Source organism: Manacus vitellinus, unplaced genomic scaffold (genome assembly GCF_001715985.3).
Source record: "Manacus vitellinus isolate BGI_N305 unplaced genomic scaffold, ASM171598v3 scaffold_52_pilon, whole genome shotgun sequence".
In the NCBI taxonomy this organism is placed as follows: domain Eukaryota; kingdom Metazoa; phylum Chordata; class Aves; order Passeriformes; family Pipridae; genus Manacus; species Manacus vitellinus.
In genome coordinates this window covers 1,350,038-1,361,392 of record NW_021940628.1, presented here as the reverse complement: position 1 = coordinate 1,361,392, position 11,355 = coordinate 1,350,038, and the positions used below count along the sequence as shown (strand labels likewise).

The 11,355-nt window shown below is 42.1% G+C and overlaps 1 long non-coding RNA gene across 1 annotated transcript; it reads left to right on the top strand.

Moving 5' to 3' along the window:
* On the top strand, nucleotides 1-2,258 carry LOC108641146. Its single transcript, XR_001921787.2, has 3 exons — nucleotides 1-67; nucleotides 725-937; nucleotides 1,142-2,258. It is a non-coding gene; the product is annotated as an uncharacterized LOC108641146 (long non-coding RNA).
* The last annotated feature ends 9,097 nt before the right edge of the window (nucleotides 2,259-11,355 follow it).

Below are 11,355 nucleotides of genomic sequence, written 5' to 3'. Positions count from 1 at the left end.
CGGCTCCATGAGCTTCACATCCTCCTGCTAAGGCTGAAAGGAACAAGAACAAGAGCTGCTGATGGTTGTAAGGCCTCGCTCGGCTCTCCCCACCCCCTCCGCCGGCACCATCCCCCACTGCAGCTCCCATGGACTCGTATCCCTCCCATTAACGCTGAAAGGGGAGGACAGGAGCCCTGATGGGTTTTTCTCAGGCTTTACTCTTGTTTTTTCCCCCCCCCACACCCACACACGCACAACCACACACCCTCTCTACCAACCGGCACCAGCTCCACAGCCCCTGCAGAAGTGCAGAGCTGGCTCTCGCCGGCACATCCATGGATGCCCCTTTCCCTCTGAGCACATCCATGAAATGTCCCTTCCCTCTGAGCTCCAAAGGGGAAAAAAAAAAACGAAAAAGAGAAAAAAAAACCCACCCTCGTTCTGCTTATTCATTATAAGCGCTTGGCAGTGTGCTGTTAAAAACGTGCGATCTCTTGTTTTTAGAAGCATCTGTGCTTTAAGAATAAGGTTTTGTCTCCTTGAATGTGGCTCTTCATAATAATCTCTTGAAGTGCTGCGTTTTTTGTCCTTAAAGTTCTATTTTATTACCTCTTCTGGATCGGTGAAGGTCGGTTTAACCCTTTAGAGATGAAAATCAGGAGCCACTTTAGGAAAATGTTGCTTTTTTTCTTTACTAATTCGTGGTTGCAATAATATTTTATTGAGGATTTTTCCCCCCCAGCCCAGTCCTGCATGCTGAAGGAAGTGTGTGCTTCAGCACTGATTAAAGTCATGTATGAGTTAATGAGAAGCTTGCAGAGTATGTGAAGCAAGAGAAAATCTTTAACCAGCTCTGCTGTTCCTTCTACATACCACAAACTTGCACGCTGTAACCAGAAGGTGGATTGAATATGTGTGAAATGCTGCAGTAGGAGACTCTTAAATCGCATCACAGGTGGATGCTCACTCAATTTATACATTATCCTTTCAAAATACCTTAAAGTTGGGTGGGTTTGGCGGGGTTTTTTTAAGCATTTTGAGACTTCGTATTTCCACGTCCATTGAAATCCTTGGATGAAAGGTGCTATAAGCTTAGGAAATATGATTTTCTGGATTGTTATTTTTTATTTTAAACAATGTTTTCCCCTCTGCTTCTCAGGTTAACAGATTGATAGCACAGAAGAGCCTCTGAGGTGCTGGAGGTACCAGCAGTGGTGTCAACATTCCAGTTGTGGGACTTCTAATTTGAGAAACATATTGTCATAAGGAATAAGATCGAGGCTGAATCCTGCTTGCATTTAGGTCCAAATGCAAAATATGCTTTGGAAGGAGTCCCCAGGGAACATTGAGAGTAATTAAGTAAAAATAAAACCTTTCACTTCAGCCCCCCCCCTTCTCCTTTTAACACAGACAAGTCAATGCAATGCTGTTTTCATTCCACCATTTTCATTATGTGTCCTGATATTTCTTAATTTTGTATTGCATCTGAAATCCTCGAGTGACTTATAATTTCTGTGATTTGGGGGTATTTCTAGACCATACTTTTAAAGAAGTCATCTCACTGTGTCCCAGAAGGAGCCATTGAACAGTCATTCTCATAAACAGCACTGAACTTCTTACAGCCTCGCTTTTCCAAACACCTTTTTTTTCCCCCCCTGTAATTTTAATCCTTAACTATTGAATTCCCTTTTCTTTACATTAAGTAAATATTTATTAATACCAGTTGAGGGGTTTTTTTTCATCTTTTTAAAAGAACAGAGCCTTGTCACTAAGATGATCCTTTCGTATTGAGGAGATGACATAAAAAAGGAGTGAGGGAGAGTTGTCTTGTGCTGGAAAATGCCATTTTTGGAAAACAATACTATAGGAAATGGAAATGAAAAATACATTTTATGCTGGTGGGAACTTGTAATGAGGCTAAGAGAGGATTTGATGTCCCAGAAAAGCAATGATTACAAGGGGAAAAGCGGGACTTTATCATCCATTTGTAAAAGTTCTCGGGCTGAATATCCTTTTGGGGAGCTGAAATTTGGCTCAAGTCTGCTTATGAACATCTGTTGAATGGAATTTTAAAAAGGCACAGATTATAATCTTAGTTTCTGTTGGCTGTTTAAGGTGATAAAATAAAGCAAAATAAATGGTTCTGCAAGTACATTTGGGGAGTTTTTTTGTTAATAATGAGGTGGGTGAATGTTCAGTTGTCTCCACTGCTGGTTACCTGGTTGTATATGTGTTTCCATACATTTTTCTTCATTGCATATAAAATATTCCCTCTACCCCTTTCTATAGCTGTTTAATTCCATTTGAACAACTCCTTGTAAGCTTTCAAGTTTTGGTTGGTTTGTTTTGGTTGGGGTTTTTTTTTTGTGACATTTTTTGCACCAAGAATACAGTGATCTATCTGAAGGGAAATTTTGAGAGCTCTTGGGTATTCCCAGAACTGCTTCGATTCACATCCTGCCCACCTGTCCCTCTGACAGGATTCTGTAAATTCAACCACTTTGTGTCCACTGGCTCTGGGTAGCACCACTTCAGCATCTATTTCTGCAGCGTTTGTGACCTCCAGTTATTCAGGGAGGTCTTCACTGTAATTTTCCCTCCTATTATTTTGCCTCTTTTCGCAGCCTGATGTTTTTTTTGCTCTTGTTTTCTCTTCCAAGCGAGGATGCTGTGAGTGCTTCAGCTCAAAATTTAGGTCATCTCCGATGGAAGAAGGGAGACCTAAAAAGTAAAAATAAGATTTCAATGTGCCTTTAAAAGTGACAACTCTTTGGGAGAAAAAAAAAAAAACCACTTATGAGCTCACCTGTATTTTGTGGCAGTAGGGAATGGAGGGAGCCTTTTCTGATTCCAGAAGGAAAGCTGAGTATCTCCTTGGGAGTGTGGTTTCTCTTCCATGTTTTCCTGATCTTTCATTTTCACACCTGATTTGAGCTTTAATCACTCAAATTATTCATAGGCTCGCCCTGGAAAAAGAAGAGAGTGACCTTTCCCCATCTGGAGTAGATGGATTTGCCATCAGCAATTGTAAATGGGTGACTTAATGACGGGGTCTACGCTTGGAATTTTGAATTCTGTGATTTCACCGCGTTTCTGGAGTTCTGCACGTGGTCTTTTCTGAACTGGTAAGTTGAAGTTATACCACAGGGATTTATTTTTTGCAGTTTCTCTCTTAGCACCGGGCTCCTGTCTACAAAGTGTTGATGATCCTCCCGAACTGCTGAGTCACCAAAGCACACGTGCCTTGCTCAGGACCAGGTCTGTAAGTTGCAGCTGTATTTTTTTTTTTTTGGTCTGTAATTATATCCAGTGTCTTCCATGACAAGGAACCTCAGGACAATTTATGAGCTCAACAAAAGTGCTGCCCGTTGGGGGTTATGTGATCACAGCTTTGCTGTCCCAGAGGGGCCAGAGAGCCCAAACTGCTCCTCAGTTCCTGTGGGTGGCTGGAATCAGCCACTGGAATTCCTAGATATCTGTTGCTCTTGCTTTTCTGTTACTTTAGTGGCTTAATTTAAATTACTAAGGAACTTGTGAGTCTGTTTTGTTTGCTTTCTGCTCTTCCCAGCAGCATTCTGCAGTTTTATATGTATTAAATGTGCTAAGCTTCATCTGGCCTAGATGTACAATAAATACCTTAGTCAATGCAGTTAAGTCCAGTTTCCTCTATTCACTCAGAAGAGATTTGTTTCTTATCTGAATTGTTCTTCCATTCAGAAGGAGAGAAGCCTTGCACAGCCAGAGCTCACCTCATAAATCACCCAGACAAATGGAACTTGGGGCAGGAGGAGATACAGAATGAGCACAGTTGTGATTTAGGCTCCATGAAGTTTGTGGAGCTGTGCCTCCCTTCACCCTTAAATATCCTCTGGTGTTTGGTGCCTTCCATTTGACAGAATAGGTCTAGTATTGATAACTTTTTTAATCAAAATACTAGAAAGACCTTCTTGGTCTTCATCCAGGCACTGCTCTGATATGCAGATACAACGTAATCTACTCACTAATTTACTTGGCTCTATCATGGAAGATGGGGCTACCAGCCAGCAATCTGTGCAGCCACAGCACCTCAGAGGACCTGGAGTGCAGCTTCTGGGCCAACAATGGTAACACACAGGCTGCATCTCCTCCTAACCCCAGAGTCACCCTCTGGCTGTTTCTGCTGGTTGGAACTCTTCTGATGACTTCCTGAGCTGCTCTTTGCTTGGTCTCCTGCCCAATTTCAACAATTCGTCTCATTTTTGTTCAATACAAGGTTATCTATAATTTCTTTTATAATGTCCTCATTACTTGCAGTTATGAAGTAGTGAAGGGGTTTCTTTTTGATTCTGAGACTGTTTGATGAATATATCTGTTGGCACCTGTCCTTGCTTCCCCCACTCCTTCCAAACTCACTTTAAGGATCCCCCACAACAATCTCGATGCCCTCAGTTACGAAGGGTCCTTCCCTCTACAAGATTAGAGCTTCCTGTTGGTGTTTTGTCCTTTCTGGGCAAGGAAAGGCTGATATCTCTGAGCTCAGTTGTTGCTTCGTCTCCTCAGCTCTCCCAGGGCGCTTTCAGTTCTGCCTTAACATCTTTGATTTGGTGAGGTTCCCTCCTATTTACATTTCTTCACATGTATCCTCTTCCCACCATCTGCTACCTTGTGTTTTCCTCCTCTCTGAGAGGTAGTGACCATATTTCATACAACGTCGTTCTACACGGTTTTCTTAACATTTAATTAAAAGGTTCTGAAAGAACAAAGCAAATTAGAATTCACCCATTCTGTGCAGGCACTTTAAGTGAGGAGGGAACAGCTCAAGAAAGAGCCTTCAAATGCCTTGAATGAATTTGCAACCAAAATTTTGTGCACTGTTTATCCAAAGGGTATAGTATCAAATTAATTAGGTGAGTTTTATAACTGACAGAAGTTCAGGTTGTTATTAGAGAATGCCATCTTCTCTAGGAACTCTTTTTCTTTGGAATTCAGCAGGTCTCCTGAGTAGTATTTACTTTGGAGTGAGTGTGTGGCTGTGCCTCGTTAGATAAAAGCTGCAGTACTAAAACTGTTTTACTGAACTTAGCTCCTGACCTGCCTTCTGAGGCCACAGCTACAAAGGGATGATACATCAATCTAGTTTGTTTGATCTAATTACAGCTGTTTAACCATCCTGAGCACAAGTGCACTCACCCTACTTTGTTATGCTGATTTCAGGTATTTTCACTGTTAATCGGGTGCACGGTGCTTGCTTCTTTCTTGTATTAATTTACCTCTCCAGATATTCTCAGCAGTTATCCCATGGAGTGGTGTTCTGCTGCTCAGCTGGATGTTACTTTTCACAACGTGTTGACAGGGAATTCTCAGGAATTTGAGGATTCTGTGGGTCAACCTGGCAAACGACTGTTCCTTTTCTCCTGGCATCCATTGGGTTTGTTGGGTTGTTTGCTTTTTTCTTTTTGCCTGTGCAACTTCTTTTTCAAAATGCTGCAGGAAGAAGAAACTTGGGAGATCCATCACAATGCATATTCCTGTGAGGTTGCACAGGTGGAAAGGTTTAGTTATGTGGCCTCACAGAGTTTTTGCTGCTTTGATAATGGAAGAAATGCAGAAAGAGAAACAGTGAGATGTCATCAACCTGCTCCTCCTGTAGGGGATTCATCAGGAGCAGTTTCCCCAGTGGTGTTCCTGGGTGTAGCCTGCCAGCAGGGCCTGATAGCACAGGGCACTGGTGCAGAACTGGGACGGCCAGGAGCGGCAGCCAAACATCAGGATGACAAAATTGCATTCCTAGAAACCCTTGTGAGCTCAGCTGCAGGGGCAGGACACAAAACAAAACTTCCCTTAACATGCAGGAGCCCGTTGCCACCTGTGGAAGAGCAGATTTCTGATTAATTCCAGCAGAAAACTACCAGTTTTGTCAGGGATATTGTCATGGGATCTCTTTTGATGTATATATCTGATCTTCTCTGCTTGGCATAAGAAATTACCTACATTTTTTCCCAAGCACAAGTCCAAGAACTGGAGCTCCATGGAGCTTCAAGGAATAAGCATGGCCTCTTGGGCCAGGAGAAAGGATTTATGAACGCAGAGAACAACTCCTCAGTGGTTGCACAGGGCCTTGCTCACCAGTGGAGGTGATTTACCATGGAATGGGTGCAGAATGGTATCACACAAACCTGTTAGAAATTTGAGCTTGCCCTGGTGTGTGCAAAGCTTTCCAGAGGCAGGGAAAGCTGTGGCAAGGTGTGTGGAAGCAAGGAATGGAAAGATGCTTTCAGTGTTACAGACATCCAGTGAAAAAGCCTCTGCAAAACAGCCTTTTTTTAAAGGAGAAACTGCATTAGGATTTTGCAAACATGAGGTAACATGGCAATTTAATAAAAGGAACAGCTTTTGACTTTATCCACAATCACTGTTAGGTGATGTCATGCTACTGTGGGCTGAGCTGGAGCTCGGTGGAGATCTGCAACAGAACTATCAAAGTAGTTTGGCTTGGCAAAATCAAACTAATAAAACAAGAAATATTTAATGTGAAATGGCTTGTAAACTCCAAACTCAGTGTGTCTGTCTATCAGCATAAGGGATGTGCTTAACACACTCCCTCAGCTCTCTGGAGCTGGCAGTTGGAAGGAGGTCCTCCAGGTAACTTCCTGAAGTGACAGCCTGTGACAGGGGCCCAAACCCGTGTGTTCTTCATCTCAGAGTCCACTTTTCTAATTGAGACATTCCTTTCCCACCAGTATTTTTCTTCCTGTATTTGCTGTAATAACAAATATATCTGTCATAGAGCCATCAGGAGGTCCTTAGCTCCCATCCCACTCTGAGATAAGAGAGATGCCTATCTGTATCCCATACAGATGTTTGTGTATCCTGGCCTTAAAGAAATCAGCAATGCAGGGTTTTCTACAGCTTCCCATACAGTGTTCTCATTGTTCAAACCTCACTTTTGTTACTTTACCAAATCTCACTGTGAATTAAGAATATTACCTCTTTATTTCCAGTGGGCATGAACATTTGGCTGCTGACAAAATGGACTGTTGGTATTTCATCCCTTCCCATGAGCTCTCTCTTTTTTCTTTCCCCTTTTTTTTTTTCCTAATTGATTAAGCAAATCCAGCATTTCATTTTGTTCTTGAAGGTTAGATTCCCTCAGCCTCCCAGCATTCTTGCTGCTCTCTTTGTGCTCTTTCCAGTTGCTTTGTATCTGCTTTTATTTTCTTATGTGGTACCTGAAAACGGGTAGAATATTCCAGCTGAGATTTCACTGAGTTCAGCAAGATAATTGTCAGGGGTGTCCTACGTAAAGCAGCTTTATTAAATATTTCTGTGATGTATTATCTTTATTGTGCTGACTCAAATTCAGTTTGTGGTCCATTATAACCACTGTCTGCCCAGCCAGTTGCTCCCCTCCTCATCCAGGCCCGTGTCTGGATCCTTGGCTACAAAAAAAAAAAAAACTCCACTGGAAATGCCATCTCTGAAAATAAGGAGCTGAGGAGGCTTTTCAAATGCACTGTTCTCGTGAACTCCAAGTGTGTCAGCCTGCCAGTGGAAGTAGAACTGTGACATAACTGTGAGATAATATTAATTTTCAATATTGGATGAAAATTATGTTTTGTGTTATTATTACTGAGAAAGTGTTAATGTCCTAAAAGTTCTGAGATGGAAAGGGAGTGTTTGTTTGCAAATGGGAGAGAACACACGAGTCTTAGATTATCATTTTCTTGCTAAATGTTTCACTCTCTCATTAACAAGACAAGCAGAATAATTAGTTAATGGCCCTTTTTAAAAATAATAGAGTCCCTAGAGGTGAGATGAACCAGAATTAAATCTGAAAGGCATTTGAAGAAAGAAGAAAACAACAACAGAAAAATTCTGGGATCCTGGTTTGCTCCCAAACATTGATGACATGAAGATACAATTGGTGGCTGTGAGGTGTCCTCTGGTGAGAACACTGAGAAAAAGAGAGAAATTGCAGGAAAAGGAAAGAAAAATTGAAAACCCCAAAAGAGAAGATGCTTTCTGGCTCTGTGCTAGTGCATGTTATTGTTTACAGAAAGGTGAAGAGGTGGCAGACCCAAGGAAGGAGCCTTTGCCAGCATGGGACACTGTGTGTTTAAAATCATGGAAAAGCTCCCCGGTGCTCAGAGAGTTGAGAACAGGAGATCCCAAGAAGGGCAGCCATGGTTTGGTGCTGTGTTGCCAGAGCAGGTACGTTCTGGGTGGAGAGATGAAGAGACCTGGGATGGAAGACACAGGTGATCCATGTTCCTGGGGTGTTATTTATGACAGAAACAAAGAACCCTTGGAAAAGCCAGACCTGTGGTGTGAGCTTCTGGAAGGTGCAACCCTTTGGGATTTTTGGAAAGCTGTACCCTTAGAAAGTCCTGCTTTTCCAACAGTTCCCTGCAGAGGCAGAGGACCCCTCTCTCCTGAGGGGACAGTGTGTGCAGGCTCAGCCCCACAAGGATCACTGCTTAGTTCTCCAGGCACTGTCTGACACAGGGAATGTGCTGAGCTGGTCCCTACTCCAGGGCCCACATTAATTCTCTCTGTGTTCCGTGTTTCTTCACGCTCCTGTGACCGGGATGAATTTACCAGGGGACTGACTGGTGTGTTCAATTTTCCTGTGTACATTCCTTACACTTTTGCCCATCCTAATCCAGTTCCTTGCACTGTGATGCAGTCCCTAATTATAAATTAAACCATACAACCTGCCTTCTCAAACTCGTCTCATTCAGAGTTTTCTTTCATCCTTGTTATTTGATGTTTGCTTCCATATTTTATTTATTGCATGTAATTCAAGTGCTGCAGTAAATACAGAATTAATAATTGTAATGGATTTTCGTTGTGCTTATCACTATAGTGTCTGAATACTTTTTAACCACCATACATGTTTCTTCACAATATTGCAGAGGTTTTCCTCTCATTTCACTGATGCAAAGTAGGGAAATTAATGGCAAAACTTTCAAAGTTCTCCACTGTATGTTCCAGAGTGACAATAAACCAACTTCCAGCCAGCCCCAGTAAATTAACTGTGAATATCTTCTTCACTAGGTTGCAGAAGAGCTTTCAGAGGGGCTGCTGGTGCTGGTTATTTCCTCTGATTTGGAGTTTCCTCACACTGGGCTTGAGGAGTCTCTGTTGGCTGCCTCACACCAGGATTTTGAGGAAATTGTATCCCACTTCATCCATAAGGACATCAACCTCCAGCATAAAAACAGTAAGTCCCTTCCAGCCTGAGAGCCCCACTGGAAGGATTCTCTAAAACTTAGTTTTTCTAATAATAAGACATTCTATTCCAGCAATCAGCTTAATTGCACTCAGGCCTTTAGACATATATTTGGTGCCAACATAACCCTTGAGTTTAAATACCTGTGTTCAAGCCATAACCTATGAATATGGACTCACCCTGTCCTCTCTTCCCTTTCTTTTGTTGGAGTTTGCTGAAATGAGGCTTCAGCCTTCTCTCCTGACAGATTCTCTTCTCTCATAACCAGCTCAGGGAGCCTTTTCTGTGACTATCCCAGCTTTCACCTGTCATTCTCCACTAGAAGCTGTACCCAAAATTCTGTAAGAGAGCCGTAACACCTGGATGTGCCTTACCTGCTCTTCAGATCTCACCTGTCATCTCCATTCCTGTGACTAAATAACGCTTCTGAGTCTCCATCCTTGCCTGTTAACTGTGATGAATTCCCAGTTTACAAGAGTTTTGGCTGTCAGTCCCCGTGTGAGCAGCCTTGTGATTTGCATTAATCTTATTACTGCATTCCACCAGTCCATTCCTCAGGACTCCTGTGCTGTTCCAGAACCTCATCCAGTTCTTCATTTAGGATATTCCAGTCCTCTGCATTGATGCTTTTTGAATTTGTCAGTAACTATCTGTACTAACACTCTTTTCCCAGTTCCTTGTGTCACTTAAAGCCAATCATAGCACCAGATCTGAGAGCAGAAGCTTTCAAAGCACTCAATCCTTAGCCCAGAAGTTCCCATTTCAGCACAACCCAACGCTGGATTTTTAGTCATTTTTTTACCCAGAAAACTTTTCTTGCACTAATCTTCCTATTTTCCAATTTAACTTGTATTTTCAGATGTTGCACCACCAGACCAAATGCTCTACTGATTTTGGGGGCTGTGAGATCAACTGTGTCTTCCTTTACCCAGAAAAATCTGCTTCCTTATCAAAGAGAGACATCAGCTTTGTCTGGCATGATTGCCTGTGTTAAACCTTTTTTTTTTGCATTTTATCTCTTTACTTTCCTCTACATCTTTGCCCCCTCCAGAGGAAAAATAATTTACATTTTGCATCTTGCTGAGGTCAGGTTAATTAGCCTCCAGTTGTCTGGACTTACTTTCCAGGTATTTGTATTGATTTTGGGGTGTTTTTTTTCTCCTTTCTCCCCATAATAGGATGACAATTTTTGATTATTTTTGTACTTCTAGAAGTGGTAGAAAAAAAACCCCACTCATTTGCATCACAACTCAACTATAAGGCTTCATGTTTTGATTGGGTTTTGCTTGTTGGTGGGGTTTTTTTGTTTGGTATTTTTGCCTTTTTAAAGGAAGATGCTTTGTCACCACTATGGATGCAGGAAAAAGTAATGAATTGCAAAGTTCTTCAAAAAATAACGATAATGAGAAGGTTCTTAAGCAATGATAGCTGGGTCCAGGGCTCTGTTATCCTGTGGCACTGTTGATAAGTGCCAGTGGCTGATCACTGACATGCAGAACTTCTGTTCCTTGTGCTGCTTCAGCTTTATTTAAACAGAAACTGAAGTGTGCTGGGGACTCTGCACTCGTGCACGAGGTAGTCCTGAACAAAATACACTCTAAGAATAGACAGAGTAAACAAAACAATGGGAAGACAGTGAATCCAGAGGGTCAGGATTACGTAGGGAAGGCTCCAGTGCCCTCAGTGCCCTCATGAACCCATGGCACAGGAAAACCAAGGTCAGCCACTATGTTTCCTACAGCTGGGGAAAAGTCATATTTTTAAATGCTTTGTTTTGTCCTGTAGTTAATTCCACTCTTTTCTAACAGCTAAGCTGAACAGGAATCTTTCTGAGCAGGTTTCACTCAGGTACCCAATTCTATCTAATTAAATGTTTGGATTTGGGGTGTTTTTTTTGGTGTTGTTTTTTCAGGGGTTTGCCAGATACATTCAATATTTTTCCAAATATTTGAAAATTATGTATTTTTAAATGATTCTTCAGCATGTTTTACAGAGGAAGTTCTGACCAATGCCTTGGTTTTACTGAAAATCCATGTGCCATGCCCAGCCTTTACAAGCAGAGCTATTGCCAAGGTGTGATCACCTTGGCCCCTCTCAAGTCAGAGATAACTGATAGATAAAAATGACCTCGTTTCACAGTCCCACAGCTGAACTCTGAAAGT